Genomic DNA, 15,696 nt, shown 5'->3' on the forward strand with positions numbered 1-15,696 from the left:
TCTTTTATTTTCCTCTACTTCCCAGAATCGGGGCATACCAGCCTCGGAGAATTTGACTTGTGACATTGAAGTTAGACACCTGGCTGTATGAATGCTGGTTAAACCACCCGAAAGACGAAAATGCTGGTCAAAGCTACAAATGTATGACTTCGGAAGAAGCTAATTATCTCCTGTTTATGTCTTTGGTAATGCAGCAGTGTTTGAGAGACAACCTGGAAGTTAAATGAGAATGACCAGAGCCCAGAGGTATTTGGTGAATTCTTCCCTGACCTGACACAGCAACGCTGACAGTTGAATGGGCTCCAAACCACTGTCTCTTCTAAAATTAGTCCCTCCATGCCAGGGTTGGTGGATATCCTGTTGAGCAATCATCAGCAACATTTAATTCCTTTGTCTTTGGTGTTGTAACAGGAAGTAAAAGACAGGACCAGGTAGTTATAGGTACATTAGTTTAATTCGCAGGGGAAAAAAAAAGAAAATAGTTTTTGTTTGTAAACACCAATGAAGACAGTAAGGCAAAGTAGATTTATCAAAAAATAATTAGCACAGACCAATTTATTTTCTTTTTTCTTTCTGAGTGTAATCAGTATTGTGACTAGAACTTCTCCACAGTGATTCATGTGGTGCTTTCCTAAAGTAACCAGGTATAGATGATCTGGGTGAAAATACCTCTGGCTAAGCACAGAACCCTCTGGAGAGTATGTGGACAGAGTTGTTTCCAGAGTTTGACTGTCAGATAGAGGATGTATTGACTGTGCTGACAAGGACCTACTCAGGTCCTTTGTTGTTTAAAATTTTTATATTGAAATAATGACAAAGATAACCGTGGAAATGCTAATTACATGTGTAGGTAAAACTGCTGGCTGGGAACTGCAGTTACTTTGCAGAACAGACTTGGAACCCAGATAAACACAAACTGGAGATATGAGCTGAGAAACCATAAAGCTGTTGAGTAATGACAAGGTTGAGGTAATATACTTACAGCTGTGGGGAATCAAATGGTTAAGGAGCAGTTCACTGAAAAAAGACCCAACAGTAGTTGTTGCATGTTGCCAGCTGAGTGTAAGTCAACAATGTCACATTCCTGTAGCAAGGGAAACGCCGTAACGGGATGTATAGAGCTCGTGAGGTACATAAAGTCGACTTTTTGTTGTACTTAAACTTTAAGAAGTTCTCAGTGCATTTTTGTGTCCTTTTTGATTATTACATGCCAAGAAGAATATGGAAGAGCCAGAGAAATCTCAGAGTTTCTCCTCCAGTGATCTGGAGTTTGGAAAACATGGTTTATTTAAAAGGATGGCTTGTGGTTGTTTAATTTAAAAAAAAAAAAATAAAGAAGGGATGGAATAACTGTCTTCGTGTATGTACAAGATTGCTGAAAAGAGGAAGAGAATAAATAGTCTGTTCTCACTGGCTGTGATAGAAAGGATAAGAGATAACAGAGCAAGACATTTCTTCTTACAATAATAAATTGCAGCAGGGATGAATTCACTTAGATAGTGAGGAAGGAAATTTCAAAAAGGAAGTGGTGAAAAGCTTCCCTGGCGAGGCTACGGGTTGTCTATCCTTTCAGACCTGTAGGAACAGATTTTGGATAACATGAGTATTACCGCTTAGGGAAAGGAATGGGCTGTTTGATTTCCTCAATCTCTTCTACTTTCTGATGCACATCAATGGCTGTCGTGTTGTGAATATAATGTTGATGTAATAAGCTGTCAAAGACAGCGGCTGGTAAAGTCTTCTGAGGAGGATAACCTTGCTCTACTTTGTTGAATGCAACTTGAAAGGTATACCTGGGAAAAAATTCCAAATTACAGCTCTGTGCTGTACAAATCACCACGTCTTGTAGAACATGTGGAGTGGGGACAGGAGGGCAGGCAAAGGCAGGGAACACATCAGTGGTCCAGGCAGGCAGGGCCATCTCTGAAAATTAGCAGAGGGAGAAATGTGGCTCTTCTACCACACCAAATTAAAGCATTCTTCCACAATTTCTAGTCACAGAAATATAATAGGAGAGGAACAACTACTCGGAGAGAAGACAGATGACAGAGACGTCACTTGATCAGTCCTCAAAGTTTTTGTCCAGTTTGTCTGGACTGGGACTGTGAATTGGTCGTTGTCTTATCCCATGTATGAATTCATCATTGAGTCCCTTCGGTAAGATTTTGGACAGCCCTCGGAGGAATCCTCTATGGATCTGTCCAGAGCCCTGGGGGAGGCAATCTTCCCATCTCCATTGTCATCTAAAGTAGAAAAGAATTGGCAGAGTTGTTAAACTGCATTTCCTCTGTTTAATGACTCAAAATTACTTCAGCCTTTTCCTAACCGTAAGCGGATCAAACTGACAAAACCATGTTAGTACTTTCAGAAAAAACACCTTCTTCAAAGTCAGATTTGCTTGACTTGTAGAATACTTTCCACTGACTATAAAACACTGCTTACTGCTAACGAGCATCTATTGACCTGAAAAACAGAAAACCCTTTTGCATTGTTCCAAAACAGCTCTGTTCCCAGGGTGGCTTTTTGTCCTACCCACCCCACCACAATGTCCAAAAAGGTGCTGAGAGCAGTAGCAGTCTTGGTCACCTAGATCATATATAATCTCTTTCATCAGTAAATCCTAATACCTAAATGGTGTAACCTGAAGCTTAAAACCTTTCTAAAAAGAGACTTCATGTCAGTGTACCTCTATGCTACCAAAATACAACTGATGCTTGGGAGTCAAATGACACAGGGAATAAAAGCGAAGTAGTCTTTATTTTTTGAGTTCATATAAATTACCTTATCGGAGGTTATCAGGTTCTCTGAACTTAAAAGTGATGGCTGTCGCCAGTCGGTTGCTCTGTTGGCACTAGCATTCCTGGAAGTTCCAGGGTTAACTGTTTTTAGCCGCTATTTTTGCTCTCTGTAGTTTTGGGCTGGATCGTTTTCCTTGCACAGCTCATACCGCGATGCAGAGTAGCTGCCATCGGCACTATGAGCCAGGGGTGGTAAGTGATTGGGATAAGTGTGGAAAGCAGAGGTGCTCTTCATCACTCACATGGACTTTTGTCATTTTAAAGTGACTGCATGCCAGCATGGCTTAAGATGATCTTTGCTGAACCTAGGAGATGAAAAGTTATTTGAGTTGGAAAGATCAGAACTGGAGGAATTAAGATATATTTTACACATAACGCAACTTTCAGGATATCTTTCAGGTCGCCGTGTTGTTAACAGACTGCCGAGTTGAGCTTGCTTAGTGTTGCTTCTGGAAGGCAAGTGCTCTGGTTGATAGTTATCTACTACAAGAGAACAAAATCAATATTGCACATAACTGCAACGTGATCATACCTCTCCCTTGATGGGGGTATTTTCCTACCCACACCGGTAGGAAATACTGCTATAACAGGTGTATGAATCTTGGTCTGGGGAAATACAGGCAAGTTTTCTCAATTTATTCGAATAGTTCCTTTTCTAGTATAATGAATTTTCACAGTATCTCTTTATAATGTCTATCCTGAATTATTTTCAAAACTAATTCTGTAATGGTGCTTTGGCCAGGCAGTTATAATTTGCTGATGCTTCTCTCTGGCTGCCTCCAAAGCAGCAGAAAGACTCAAAAGCCTGTGTAATGGATCTGGGGAGTTTATTATTAAACAAATGGAATTATTCAGATGATCTTCCTATCATTTGGTATAGAACAGATTTCTCCAATTGTAAAATGAATACCCTTCGCTCTCTGCTGTCCTTGTGTTGACTTGCTACCCCTCATCCTCTTAGCCCCTCCCTGTGGCAGATGTCTTACTCTAGCTGAAAACTTCACCAAGCAGCCTTGATATTTATCACTGGAGTTACCCAGAAACTCTCTTGAAGTCTTCAAACGTTACTGCATCTATGACAGGAGAGCAAGAAAAAGAAGGTGCTAGATCTCAGAGTTCAGAAGTGAGGTTACAGAACTGAAATGGTAGAAGGAAAACCAGGAATAATTACTCCAGAATAGATAAAGTGAGAAGGGAGTCAGAATGAAAGGTAATTTCAGAAGAGCAATAGAAAGGAAGACAGTGGGAAGAGGGAAGGAGAGAGTGACTGAAGAGGGAAAAAATAAGATCATGTCAGCAGACAGGACAAAAAATAGAAGAATATACTAGGAAAATAACAGCTGCAATGCAGATGATAGGTTTACAAGCAACAATGTTATATTTACAGACAGAGGAAGCATATTTTAGTGTCCTTTTTTTTTCTTTCTTTTCTTCCATCCTCTTTTTCTGGTACTTTTCTGCTAACTTATACCTCTATTTTGTCTCAAAATGCTCTGCTCAACTCCACTGAAAGTGATGAAATTATGCATCACTCATTCGTGGATAATTATAGTATACAGTAACTTGTATAGTGCAATCTTCCATAACGTGGATTTCATGCACACATACAGGTAACCACAGCTGCAACAGGATTCTTTCCCCTTCCACCTTTTTTTTTTTTCTCAAAAACTTCCATACAGAAGTGTGGCTGGGGAGAGGAACATTCCCATATCTTTAGGAATTCATTTTCAGGTGACACTGAGCTCCACTGGGAACTTAATACTCATCGCTTACTCAAAAAAAGTAATTTGTGATGTCATATGATGCCATGTATGATTTGTTTAAAAATGCACTATTTTTTAAGGTGTCTTGGAAGAAAAGCACACTTCTCTCTAATGCTTCTATTTAAAAAAAAAAAAAAAGTTTGCATGGAATTCAGGTTATGGGTGGAAAGGTTTTGATTTTACCATGGCTTCATGTCATCTTTATTTCAGTTCAAATAATCTGTGGTACTTTCTGTCCAGAATAGTCTTTTAGAGTAATTGAATAGAGTAAAACGAACAAGCAGGAGGAATCTCATAATGCGTAAAATAAGTATTTGTAAAATACAATTTAATTCATGTTATTTTAGTAGCAGTTTTATTTTAAGTATTACACTGGGGTTTTTTCGAAGGGTGATGCAGTGGCTGTGCTTTTATACATATTTGAAGAAATCCACATGATAGAAAACTTGCAATCTCTGCACAATAAATGAACACCTACATATAAATCCTATCCACATAAACTTAGAAAATCCAGCAATTTGGGTGAATATGTGTTGGCAGACTACAGCACTGGTTGCTATAGTAGTTAATCCTTAGACTATATACTACCAGTTTATAACAGACATATGTTAATTCATCGGCTCTGAACCCTAGAAAGGAGAGCTCCATGTATGAGCTGAAACCAGCTATTATGGGAAGTTGGATGTTTCTGATGATTGATTGATCATAAGTTGAGGATGAAGTCTGCCTTCTGTAGAGATAAATGTTAAAATGTTATTTCCTGAAACAATAATTTCAGACAATCACAAGTTATTGCTCTGATTTCACAAAGCAGGACATGGTGTTTTTCATAACTCGGGGTTTGCATAGCTCACAACAGAAAGCTCCCGGTCTCTTAATGTCATTTATATATTATATATTGATTGAAAATGGATAATGAAAAATGTAGTTAAAAGAACATCTAAAAAATGCAGATGTGCTGTCATATACTGCCATTAAGATGGAATATTGAAACTTGTGTAAAGTCACTGAAAACCTTTAAGAAAGGTCTTTTTGTTTGCAGAGCCCTTTATTCTGTCTCATTAATGAAATTCTAGCCTCCCAAATTACAGCTATTTACTCTTCTTTCCCCATGAAACACATATCCTGTAATTTATTCAGTATTTTCGACATGATATTTCAAAGTGCCTTTATTTTCTTTTAAAGATCTGTGGTACCAGTGCCATATCAGCTTCTCATTTAATCACCTAAGCTCCCTTTTGTACAGAAGCAACTACTTGAAAGATATTTTTGCCTTTTAATGCTACTCTCTTTTTTTACTGTAGGATAAGCAAGCTTAATAATCAGAGTTGCTATTATAGGGATTTCATATCAAATAATCTTCTCCTTTCTTATAAAGATTATTTCTAAGTCTTTTACATTTGCTGTAGAATTACAGGAGTGCATTAAAAGTCCTCTACTATTGAGTTATTAGGTAATAAATTAGAAGAAAAAAGCAGATGAGAATTTTTTTCTGTGTTTTTATGTATTTTTACTGTCCTTATATAAACATCTCAAAGTTAGTGGTTCAAAGCATTGTTTTGGTAGCTGTCATGCAACTTGATTTCTTAGGTATTTTGGATGACCTGGTGAGTAGATGAAAACATTCAGTCTCATAAGAAATGCTATAAATATCAGTTAGTTTTATTTAGTATGAGCAAAAGTAAAACATGGTATCACAGGAGGGGGTTGCGGATGAGAAGATAACCTTATAGGTTAACTGACACTTCTCTGGCAGAGCACTGCATTTAGAGTTGCATATGCTTTAGTTCACACGCAAATATGGGTAGAAAGGTGAGATAATCTGTTTATATACCAATAGAATGAAAGGTGAAAAAGTATTCTTACTTTTTTAATTTCATGAAGCACATTCTTTTTTTTTCTCTCTCTCATACTCTTTTACCAGACTTCCACTGCATTTTACTTTTTCTTTTTTGTCCCTTAAAACTTGCAATGCCATCTAGTATTGTTTTGGTTTTGGTTTGAAGGGAAGTTGCTGCCAAGTTTTGCAGAGCTCTGGTTCTAACTCTCTGCTGCATTCACAGGAAAAGGGAGACTGATCTCCCCAAGATCACGTTGTGTATCCACCTCTACCTCAAAATGGATGTAGTAGAGTTAAAGATATGTCTTAGGCATATATTTTAAGTGCAAGAATTTGAGATTATTAGTTTTTCACACAGGTAAAAAGAATTTCTAGACTTAAAGGTATGACAAAGAAAATATGTATTAGGGTGCAAAATTGTGGTGTCCAGAGGGATATGGTGGGCACCTTTAGTAGGTTTGGGAGCCTCTCCTGATGATGTTCTTGCACCTTCCTTTAATCATCTGTCAGCCTGACCTCGGTGATGGGGAAGACGATGGAGAGGTTCATCCTGAGGGCACTCACAGGGCACATGCAGGATAACCAAGGGATCAGGCCCAGCCAGCACAGGTTCATGAAGGGCAGGTCCTGCTTGACCAACCTGATCTCCTTCTATGACGAGGTGACCTGCCTAGTGGGTGAGGGAAAGGCTGTGGATGTTGTCTACCTGGACTTTAGTAAAGCCCTCGACACTGTCTCCCACAGCATTCTCCTGGAGAAGCTGGCGACTTGTGGCTTAGACAGGTGCACTCTTCGCTGGGTAAAAAACTGTCTGGATGGCCGAGCCCAGAAAGTTGTGGTGAATGGGGTGAAATCCAGTTGGCGGCCGGTCACAAGCGGAGTCCCCCAGGGCTCAGTTTTGGGACCGGTCTTGTTTAATGTATTTATTGATGATCTGGATGAGGGGATCGAGTGCTCCCTCAGTAAGTTTGCAGATGACACCAAGTTGAGCGGGAGTGTTGATCTGCTGGAGGGTGGGAAGGCTCTGCAGAGGGATCTGGACAGGCTGGATCGATGGGCCCAGGCCAACTGGATGAGGTTCAACAAGGCCAAGTGCTGGGTCCTGCACTTGGGTCACAACAACCCCATGTAACGCTACAGGCTTGGGGACGAGTGGCTGGAAAGCTGCCCGGCAGAAAAGGACCTGGGGGTGTTGGTCGACAGCCGGCTGAAGATGAGCCAGCAGTGTGCCCAGGTGGCCAAGAAGGCCAACGGCATCCTGGCCTGTATCAGAAATGGTGTGGGCAGCAGGAGCAGGGAGGGGATCGTGCCCCTGTACTCGGTGCTGGTGAGGCCGCACCTCGAATGCTGTGTTCAGTTTTGGGCCCCTCCCTACAAGAAGGACATTGAGGTGCTGGAGGGTGTCCAGAGAAGGGCGACGAAGCTGGTGAGGGGTCTGGAGCACAGGTCTGATGAGGAGTGGCTGAGGGAGCTGGGGTTGTTCAGTCTGGAGAAGAGGAGGCTGAGGGGAGACCTCATCGCTCTCTACAACTCCCTGAAAGGGGGTTGCAGAGAGGTGGGTGTTGGTCTCTTCTCCCAAGTGATGAGTGACAGGACAAGAGGAAATGTCCTCAAGTTGCCCCAGGGGAGGTTTAGGCTGGATATTAGGAAAAATGTCTTTACTAAGAGAGTGGTGAAGCATTGGAACAGGCTGCCCAGGGAGGTGGTGGAGTCACCATCCCTGGAGGTGTTCAAGGAACGTGTGGACGTGACATTGTAGGACATGGTTTGATGGGCATGGGGGTGTAGGGTTGATGGTTGGACTTGATGATCTTACAGGTCTTTTCCAACCTTAGTGATTCTGTGATTCTGTGTGATCTGCAGTGGCTGCTGTAGGACGTCCGAGAGCAAATCCCACTTTTTCTGTTTCTGTGTTCTTATATTTGCAAGTACAAATCAGTATTTCTCACCTGGTCCTTTGGGTAGTGCAGGAGGAATGGGACAATAATGGTATTCATAAAATTAAAAGAAATCAGTTGTGATTTCCAGTTTAGCGTTAAGGAGAACCTTACAACAATTGGATCTTTAGCGTGCTTCCAGTGCCTGTTGTAGATAGGTTTTCAAGATTTATCTTCAATTTTAGGCACCTTCTGATATATATAGGTTAGAAAATATGATGAAAAAGATGGACAAATCAAGAGGTCATTTCCCATCTTGTGTGGGCTTAATTTATGTTGCAGAGCTGCCTCTCTCTAACTGATGATTTTGCACCAAACTTACCTGCATAAATCTATGCAGAACAAATACAGGCTAATGTTTTTCTTTGAAGTTACCTAGAAACCATGATAAAATAATTCTGAAAGGTGGTAAGTGTTAAGAATTCATGAAATGCTGAGAGGTCATGGAAGATAGTTTTTCTAACTTATTCTGCATGCATGGCTTGTATTATTCTTTTATTTCATTGAACCCATTTTTGAGCTTTAGTATGAAAAAACCCCTTGTGTTCTGTGTTCTGCTAGTAGGAGGAAAAAAGGGTACTAAAAAGGATATTAAAAAACTAAAGTGTATATTTAAGTATTGATTTTTCTGGGTTATCACCGAAGTCTTTGGATGGGAATGACAGGAAAAAGATATCATAGAATTAATTCTTTCCTACATGGAAAAATTATGTCAACTATTTGAAAGCCTTCTTCTGCATACTAAATAAAATTATTTTGATTTGTAGAGTAATATGAAGTACAAAACTACAGTGACCTTTGTAATGTCTTTAGATCCTTGTCAAGATTAAAAAGAGATTTATACTTCGGATGCATCCGATGAATTGGGAAGGCAATTTAAATTTGCTGTTGTTTTATTTCTATCTTTGAAAAAATACATGCCCATGTTATCATTGAGTTGTTACTGAATTCCACAAGCATTTTTGGCAATATTCACCTGATGTCTGTTATATTTTTGCCAATTTGGGGATAGCATTTAAAGTATTCCTTTAAATTAGGTATCTGTCAAATAATGTTCAGTTTAATAAGTTGTTTTTCCTGGTGCCATATAAATTTTCTTGAGGAAGAATGTGATAACAATATAGTACGTTTAGGGATTAGAATGTAACATTTAATATTCATGTTCACCTTCTGAATATATATGTTTGCCATGCTGAAACGTTACTAGAGCATACTTCTTTTAGGCTTAAGATACCAGGATTTATCGGACTACTTTCCTGAAAACAGGCTGAGAGAAAACTTCCAGCATTTTGGTGATGATTGTTCATTGCTCAATGCCTGTTGTATTTACAGTTTCTTCTGAGGAAATGCGTGCCACAGCAGTCTTTATTTCTTGCAGTCATTATTTTACTGTCAGTCCCGGTATGGCTGTCATGCCAAGCCAAGCGATGTCGAGAAGTCCATGCATTATCTCTGGTACGAGTTTATAGAGTCCACGTCTGTGTGCATCGTAGAGAACAAAACCAGACCTCAGCATCTATTTTGTAAGAGTTAGGTCTTCAAAGGGTTAAGCGTAAATACCTCAAATGCTCCTTTTGACAGTAAGTTTTAGGAGGAGAGAAGCATCTCTTAAAAATCACAGCAACTGTTACCTGGTGCCGTCCCGGTGCAGAGCTGTGCTTGTTCCCGGTGCGTGTCCCTGCCTCCCCCCGTCGCAGCCGGCAGCTCTGCAGCCTCTCCTGAAAAGCGGGCGAGAGGGTAGGAAAGGTGAGATAGAGTCTACAACAGCAGCAGTGCTGTTGTCAGCAGAGGTGGATGGTTTGTGTCGGATGGTTTGTGTCGCTTTCGCCGTGTCGTGGTCAGTTGTTGGCAGTGGTGGTGGGAGCTGCGGGGAGGGAAGGGGCTGGGAGGAGGCTCTGGCTGGGCACTGGGTGCGGCGGGGAGAGGGATGCTCCTCTCCAGTGCCTTTCAAAACGTTTTCTTCTTTGAATCCCTCTCTTTTGACTCTGTATACACTTGAGGATGAGTGATGGGCTATGCCAAGTGCCAGAACTGGCTGCTTTCCCTTTACCTGCTCCCGTTATCAGATACGCTGCTTGACCAGAGAAGAAAAGAGAAACGCGAGGAGCGGGAGACAGGACGCAGTGAAGGAGTAAGAGGCCAAGCAGGACAGGGTTTCCACCAGCCGTGAACCAGCTGTAGCTAAAGGAGTGGGAGAACATGGGTGGTTGCATTGTTAGACCTGTAGTGCAGCTTTCTGTCTTCAGTTTTACTAAATCTCCTTAGAGAGAGTACTTATTTGAAAGCATGTTGGATCATCCAAGTACCTAATTTACAAATCACCAGGTCATTTTTCCCCTTTTTTTCCTTCCCCTTGATCTAATAGAGAAACATTATATGGTCTTGCAGCACTCCATGTCTTTTGACTCTGTTTTTATATACCCAGGTATTACCTAAACCTTTATTATGCTCAAATAATACCCCAGAATAAAGGTGATCATTGTCCTTTTGGCCTTTTTTTAAAAGATGGATACTGCCTCAAATCCTTTGAACCACCTTTCTTGTTAAAGGAGGTTTTCCAGTCCCAGTTCATACTATTTTTCACTTTGTCTTTCAAGTTGAGAAGGTGATAGTGGGTTGAACTAAGTAGGCGTGTATTTTATTGCTGTATTACACTCTTCAAACTCGCTCTGTTCTTGAAGGCATAAGCTATGGTTAGATTAGATCCAAATGAGGAATATTAACTGTGTGGGCTGAAGTTGGGCTGGTTTTTTATTTTCCCCTGGTTAAATCATGCTGCTCCTGATCCTCCGATACGCAGAAGGGCTGCAGAGTAGGCTTTCTCGGCTGTCAGGGAGTGAAGAAAATGCTGCTCTGCCAATTCCCATCTCTCCTAGCTTTTTTTGTGGTTACAACTTTTCACATTGAGATATGCTGATACATCTCTTCCGTAGTAATAGACATGTCAAAAGTCAAGAAGATACTCTTAAAGTGGGCGCCTTCTCTTTTGTTGGGCTTCACTGCTTTTAAACAGAAACAAACCCACTTTTACACTAAACTCAGGTGCTTGCTTCCTTGTTTCCCGTGGATTAAGTAGTGCAAATGATTTTATGACTACATGGGAAGAAAGGAATACATTTCGATAAAAGTATCGTATGTTTTCCATTGGCACTTTGCATGGTACACGTGCCAATTTGCATGCTATAAACCAACTGAAATGGGGATTCTAGTACTGTGTATACACTATTAAAAATGTAACTAAATAGTCTATAGAAATAATTAGTTTCTTCAGGAGTTAAAATGGAACACCCGTTATTGCAAATAGTTCATTGCGTTTGCTAAATCAGTAAGTTTACTCTTTCATAGAAAATAGTAACTTTTGAATAGAATCTGAAGAGATTAAATTTAATTTTCCATGTTTGGTCACTTTTAAACAGATGGTACATAGGCTCCTGGAATTTTTTTAAACCTGTTCTTTCCAACAGTAAATCTTGTTCTCGTTTTAACAGGTTGCTTTACATGTAGTTGGATCCAGTTGCACAGCCTCCTCAAGAGAGGAAATGCATTGCCTACAGACAAGGGGTGCGCGAATTCTGGCTGTACAATAGGGGGTATTTTTCCACCATTATCACTTTTCAGCAGAGATTCTCTTTCAGATACGTAACAGTGACTCAGTGAACCGGGAAGGTGTTTACCTGCAAGGTGATCTGGTGGTAACAGGAGAGGCTTTTGAGGGCTAAAATTTCAGGCGTCTCTGTCCAGAGCCATCCCCAAAGGAAGAAAAAGAGGGTCTCCTCCCCTTCTTTAGGTTTCATCTGTCAATCACAAAGGGCTTTTGTCCTGCTAGCGTATCGATGTGTCTGGGCTTTGGCTGTTTATCATCTTCCTGTCAGCCTTAAATGCAAAATAAAAGAGGGGAAATAGCTTCTGCTTCTCAGGCTTTGAGAATAAAGTGCTTGTGGCGACCGGGGACCGCGGTGTCCCGGCTGCCCTGGAATGCCTTCTCCGGGGACGTGATCGCTGGCAATGCCGCACATCACCCGTGTGGCTCCCAGCTCCCGAGGCAGTGGTCAGAACAAGGCTGATATTACAAGTCAGATGATGAGAAAGTAATTGAGCTTCACAGATTCGATTTCTCTCTTTGATCCTGGCATTAAAGTGTCAAGGTCTGCGAGTGGAAACATAGCGCAGACAAGATTTCCGGCTGCTTTAATCCTGGCGCTAAAAAGATCCATTCACAGGGTGTAGGGGTTGGATTTTATTTTTGCAGGATTTCAAAACTGTTAGATATATTTTGCCTGCGTTTATCACCAAACATTATAGAAAGTTAGTTTTTCCTTATTTAAAATAATTTTTCTGTAAGATTTTTCTTGTATGTGTACTACATAGTAAAGATTCGGCAGCTAATTGTTTTACCCTTTCACGTACATTTGAGGCACTTTACATTTTACAGATGGAGGACTGAGGAAGAAGATTTAAGTAGCCTGCAGAAGGTCAGATACGAGATTTGTGGTAGCAGTGCCTTAGAGCCATAGAGTTCCAGTCCAGTTCTTAAATCACAAGGCTATCTCTGCTGCATTCCTGTTACAGGACATAATTTAACTCTAAAAAGTGGGGCATGTTACAGAATTGCTGTCAGAGAATTAAGGTGGGAAGTAGTATATAAGCAGCTGTATAGCAAGATAGAGTTTTAAGCCAAATAAACACTAACTCGGTAGTTGTATTCTTCATTTCCTTTTTCAGCGGAATTGGGTACTTTTATTATATTTTGGCTTTCTGAGAGAGTGGGAACATGAATTTCAGTTCCCTAATATTCTCTTTTCTTTTTAATCAATTTTCAAAAGAGAATGGGGAAAGAAAAGGAGCTGAACAACAAACATATGCAAATGTAAAAGTTTCTTTTTTACTTTTTGTTGTTACCTTCTGCAATGTTTTCCCGGGGAACTTCACATGCCAATTAGGATTTGAGATGTACTTTTGTAATATGGTGAAAGTGAAGTTATTTTAATGCTTTTGTACTCTTATTTCTTTTGTTTTCTTTACTCTGCCAGCTCCTTGGCTTAATTTCTTTTTCCCAACTGTTTCCTGTCAGTTCTTCCTGTTTTTGCTGCTGCTCTATTAAAAATAGTTACCTAGTTTTGCTGAGCTGGGGGGTATGTCTGTATAGTTGCTTATTTAATTTAGAAAAACAAAATGCTCCTGACAGTAAAGAAAGAAAGAAGAGAGCCCTTTGAGCAGTAGTTAACAAAACTTTTAAGAACAATCTGTTTATTTACAAAATGCATCTAGGAACGGAGACTCACACCAAGAAATAAGTCATAATTCTTAGAGGATGGATTAGATTTCAGAAATCCCTGCTTGCCATTTGAATGTTACCTGTGTTTGTTTGATTGCTGCAATCCTTTGCGGAGAAACTGAGCTGTAGTTCTTGCAGATACCATCGTGGTCATGAAATACAAGTCCTAAACTGGTAACTCACACTCATCACATGTTTCTGATTTGATAGCAGTCAGGGCAGAAAATCTCCATTTCATGAAAAGCAGAAGGCAATTACATTACATTAGAATCTACATGCTTTGGTATGTATTTTTAAAATAAATAGTCTTTCTGTTTATGTAAGGGTTGCACACACAATTAAATATTTTACATGTAACTACTGTGCAACTTGAGTATATATTTGTAGTCTGAAGACTACAGTCCCAAATATGGCTTTTAACATACGACATTTATATTGCATTTTAGACACAGGCATATTTTTAACTACAGGCATTGGAAATACTTGGAATTCTGTTCCTGTGAGCTAATTGCTGACTAGAATAGGAAAATAAGAGCTACTTTGTGGTTAGATGCTTGTGGTCTTTCTTTTGGCTTTTGGCCCCAAGATAAAATGTCAGGGAAAACACACTAACGGCTAATGGTATCAATCAGGGTATCCTGGACATAATTTGAAGCCTGTCAAATGTCTGCTACTTTATAAACATTGAATGACATCATTCTTCTTCATTCTACCTTCTGCTTATACATTATTTGGTTAGAAGAGTATAAATTATGTCATAGATGATTTTCACAGACATGCTTCAGTTCATAAAGTCTCAATTTCACAGAAAAAGAAACTGCTGTGAAAAATCAGCTTCTTCTGTGACACTGAGACTTCATGGGCCATTTCAAATATTCTGAAAAATGAGACATTCTTTATTCTGTTTCATATGTTTGCTATATTGACTGGAAACCATGCTGAGGAAAGGTTTCTAGTCTTATATTTTTAGCCTGAATAATCCTTGCCCTAAACTAACCAGATCTGATTAATGTAATAGCAAACTGTAATTCAGAATGTGACTCTGCTCTTACTAACATTAATAACAAACCATGGATCTAATCATCAGGTGAAACTATGGTTCAAAAATTCAATGGCAATTTTTCAATGGATTTTTAAGAAACTTGAATTTCACTTATGGTGTGAGTAAGAGAATTGCATAATTAAATAGTAAGTGAGGAAAAACTTGAAGAAACATTAAGTTAAAACAGTCATATTTGTAGTGGAGATTTTGCTCTAAAGAATAAGAATGAATGTGTTTTAGGTTCAAATTTATGCTTTTTAAAGTAGGAAGAATACCTTAGGTATTTTAAATAGTAATTTTCCGCTATGTCAGGATGCTGTGAGATTTTTTTTCTATATACATTTGAGTGAAAGCATATTTAAATTGTTTTCAATGAAACATTAAAGTAGTGTTTAGCCCAGGATCATGCAAATGCCCAAAATTCTGGGATGATTCATCAAATAGAGTCTTTGAAAACACTTAGAAGAAATAAGGAGTTGAATAACAGCGTGCATAGTTATTGGTCAAGAATGAATTGTGTCAAGTCAATCTGGCTTCCTTCTGTGAAGATAAGAGGCTTCGTTGATTCAGAAGTAATAGAGGATATCATATATCTTCAGTAAGTCTCTAGACAGACTCTCATGTGACATTCTCATAAGCAAGGCCTCAAAGTACGCTATAGAAAAAACCCTCCTACTTAAAACTGGCTGAAAAACCTGAGTACTGAGTTTACTATTGGAGTGGAAGTATCGTCCAGGGGTAATTGGTTCCATCCACAGCTTTATTAGCAACTCTAAGTCATCATCCTGGTCATTAATAAAGTTGTTGAACAATGACACCCAACCAGTCTTCCAAGATGTCTGGGTTTATCCACAGATTTAATAAAAATGTCATTCAAAACAGTTTGGCAAATTGGAGATACATTCCCAAAATACAGAATACAATTTGATGGAAGGTTCTGCACTTTGCAGGAAAGAATTAACTGCAGATGGAGATTTTGGAACTTCTTCCTAGGTCACAGCTCTTCATAGTAGGGCCTAGGAGTTCGGTTACAACCTGAAC

The 15,696-nt window shown here is 39.6% G+C and overlaps 1 protein-coding gene across 2 annotated transcripts in view; it reads left to right on the forward strand.

The window, feature by feature from the left end:
• Positions 1-15,696, forward strand: part of TMEM135 (transmembrane protein 135) — a 192,627-nt gene that overhangs the window by 124,869 nt on the left and 52,062 nt on the right. The window lies entirely within an intron of this gene.

The sequence above is a fragment of the Gavia stellata genome, chromosome 1 (assembly GCF_030936135.1).
Source record: "Gavia stellata isolate bGavSte3 chromosome 1, bGavSte3.hap2, whole genome shotgun sequence".
NCBI lineage: Eukaryota > Metazoa > Chordata > Aves > Gaviiformes > Gaviidae > Gavia > Gavia stellata.